This window comes from Orycteropus afer, unplaced genomic scaffold (assembly GCF_000298275.1).
Source record: "Orycteropus afer afer isolate SDZICR_OR568_19922 unplaced genomic scaffold, OryAfe1.0 scaffold00172, whole genome shotgun sequence".
Classification (NCBI taxonomy): domain Eukaryota; kingdom Metazoa; phylum Chordata; class Mammalia; order Tubulidentata; family Orycteropodidae; genus Orycteropus; species Orycteropus afer.
This window is the reverse complement of record NW_006921759.1, coordinates 6,955,429-6,959,220: the sequence shown is the minus strand read 5'-3', so window position 1 is coordinate 6,959,220 and position 3,792 is coordinate 6,955,429.

Here is a 3,792-nt window from a genome sequence, read left to right as displayed (position 1 = left end):
TGTAGATTTAGAATCATTTCTAATTTTTCATTCATTTTGTCATTTTGTTCTTGTATTTTCTTCCAAAATTCTTCTAAGGTTTTTTCTGTGTTTTCTTTGGTGTGTCTCACAGTCCTTTGAAGATACCTAAATATAATTCTTTTTAATTCCTTATCAGAGCATTCCAATGCTGCTTCTTCCTCAGGGATGTTTTCTGGGTCTGTAACCTGTTCCCTTGTTTCTACTACTTTTTCTTGCTTCTTTGTGGGAACTCTGATGGTCTGTTGTCTCCGAGGCATTGTAGTATTGTATTAAGATCTCTGTTTATTGTTTGTGAAGAGCAGCCAACGGTGATTCAGGGTCTTCTTCGTGGTTTTTTATCATTGGCCCATTGTTCGGGAAGGAGGTGCTGGCTCTTCCTCAGTAAGTGAAGTTGCAGGAGATGTGAGTGTACTTGTATCTTATGGGGACTGTTGCTGTTTCCCACTCAGTTAGGCAAAAATTACAATTGAATAACCACTGAAAAAACTAAAAGCACATGGGCAAAAAATACACCTTGAAATTACACTGCAACAGTAACCCAAAAATAGAAAAAGTGGAGAAAAGAAGAAGAAAACAGGTAAATAAGCAATATCTGGGGATAGGTCACTAAGAGAAAAAAGGTAGAGAAGTAGAGTAATGAAGAAACAAACTAACAGGAAAAAAGAAAAAAAAAAAGAAGAAGGAATGTGGTTAACCAGGAGAGAAAATAAACAAACAAAAAGATAAATAAAAGAAGGTGTAAACTATAAGATCTTTTCAGTCTTGTAGTGCAGGTCCTGAGAGTTCTTAGGGTTACTGGAAAGCAGAATCTCTTCTTAAGCTCTTGGAATCTGGTAGAGCGCTCTCTGGTTAGGTTATCTCTAGCTGCTGGTTACTTGTTGATTTGTTTTGTCTTGGTTTTATGGTTTAATATTTTGAAAAGTTGAAGCTGGTGTGTTTTATTTTATTATTGATTCAGGTGTGTTGGGTCACTCTGCTGTTTTCTTTGTGATGGTGGAATTACTGTGTGTAGTGTGAATATATGTTTCTGTTATTCATAAAGAGCGTTTAGAGTTTGAAGCAGGAGGTTTTATGGTAATTGGCTGAATATGGTTTCTTCTATTGAATGAGTGAAGTTATTGGCAGACAAGGTGGGAGCAGAAGAAGGAAAGCTTGGTGTTGCTAGGGTCGGTTTCTAGGGCTTTGAGCAGGTGATTATCGATGACGTATCTATTTGCAAGACCATTGCTCAACCTCAAGAAAGATTCCTATGTTAGAGGGTCACAAATTTCTGCCAATTTCAGGCACACTCAAAGACCCTGCTTCCGTGGCCCCACAGCGCCAAAGCATGGCTCCAAGGCAAAATTTACGGGACCGTACTCAGCTACAGTTTCTTTGCTCTCCGTGCCACGTCTGCCCATGGTGCTGATGCAATCCTGCCAGACCGCTAATGGCCAGCTCTGGAGTTTGTGATACCGCCCACCTGTGGCACCAAAGATGTGCACAATTTCAGGTGTGTTGGAGTTGGGGGAGTACCTGCTAGTGACCTGCAGTCCCGATATCCATGGCAAAGAAAAGCATGGTGTCTCCCGGTCTGACCCAAGCCCGCTCTGTTATCTGGTGGGAGGGGAGGGAGCTAGCCTTTCTGGTGCAACAGTGAGTTCTTCGCCGAATATCAGAGGAGGTGCCTGTGCCTGCCAGCACCCAGACGACCTAAATTGCTGACAAAATCAGCTACTGGAGGCAGGTCTCTGCCGCTGCCCACTGGAATATTGTAGTGGCTGCTGATATGCTTCTACAAGGTGACTCCCTTCTTGGCTCAGGAATCTCAGACAGCCGCCCTTGTGCGGCAGACAGTGACTGCTCCAGGAAGGTTTGCAATGGTCTCTCTTGGGTGCCTGTCCATCCTCCACCAGTAGCTCTTTCCTAAATAATCTCCCTGTTCCTTTCCTCTAATTCTGCTCTTCTGTGTTTGGTGCAATCTGATTCAGTGAGCTGTTCAGAGCACCAAAATCCCTAATTCAAACTGCTGTACCTAGTTTTCAAAGTCCTTAGATGCCAGAGGGAAAAAAAGCATGCTGCTCACTGGCGAGACTCATTTTGAATCACCTTCCAACTTTTCTAGATTCATGCTTCATACATTCCACATTCCTGTTATTAATAGATGTTTGTAGCTTCTTTCAATTTGAGTCATGCAATGACTAATTTTGAGTTAGTCAAATGTCTGATTTCATAAAACAATGAAATCCTGAAAGCTTTACTCCATCTCATCAAGGTTGAATCTCCTTTGATGAACGAGCTCTTCCCCAGTTGTACTTTGAGTGCCTTTCAACCTGAGTATAGTGCATTTTCTAGCATGTACTCCTAGCCCCAATAAATAACATTCAAAGCAGAGATATTTAAAAATTAAAATTTTATTTTATAATCACAGCATTTTGCAAATGGGGACTTAATATATTGTGTAAACTTTTACCAAATACACAATATATATTATTTTAAAAGTACATAATTTTGTTAAGATTTAAGATAAATTCTCCAAAGCAAAGTTGATTACAAGTTTAGTATAAATTGTCTAGTAATATGTCCTCTTTATTTATGCCTTTCTTAGAATTCAAATTAGTAAGGCAGAATCTTTATCTGGAAAGCTAAAATAACAGTTACTTCACTATTTTACATGCTCACTTTCCTTTCCACAGCTGCCCTCAAATCCTTCCCAGATAATACAGGTAATTTGATAGAAAGCAGAATTTTATGACCTGTGGGTTACTATTGAAACCATCATCATTCATTCATTTTTCAGCTAATACAGGCATATCTTGTTATTATGCTTCCCAGATATTGAGGTTTTTTTTTTTTTTTTTATAATTTTTTTTAATAAATTGAAGGTTTAATTGTGGCAACCCTGCATTGAGCAATTCTATTGGTACCAGTTTTCAAACAGAATGTGCCCACTTTGTGTCTCTGTGTCATATTTCTTATGATTCTCACAATATTTTTCATAATGATATTTTACATCTAATAGACTATATTGTAGTGTAAATATGATGTTTATGTGCACTGGGAAAGAAACAAATTCATGTGATTTATTTTATTGCAATATTCCCTTTATTGCAGTTATCTAGAACTGAACCTTCAATATCTCTGAAGTATGGAGAATGGTTTGTTGAAATTTACTACCTTAGGCAGCAGAACAGAATTGGAGATCTTTGATCTTTTGATAGGTATGGTTCCCTAGTAACTGGATAAGATCCTCAGGCAGATGAATTGACACAGTGGCTGCAACATTGGACTCAGACATAGCGATGATTGTGAGGCAGTCTCAGGACCAGACAGTATTTTGCTCTGTTACACTTAGGGTCGCTATGAGTCATAACCAACTTGACAGCACCTAATAACAACAATTGGATGGTTTCACATTTTGATTGGAATATAAATTATATGCTTCCTGGAAGAAACATTACATAAATTCACTAATGCTCAAATGCAACATCTCAAGAAAAGCAAATCTTAGCAGCATTTCTGTTCAGTTTACAGAGGTGTCATATTGTTATCAAAATGACTAATCTGTTGAGTATGACCTCAATTGTCATGTAGCCATATGTACTAATATAATTCACAAAGGCTTAAAAAATAAGACCAATTTATTTTCTGAAACCTCATTCCCTTATTCAGAAAGATAGACAAACGTTGTTGTTGTTGTTATGTGCCATCGAGTCGGATCCAACTCACAGCGACTCCTCCTTGGGTTTCCAAGGCAGTATCACTACAGAAGTAGATTGCCCAACCTTCCTT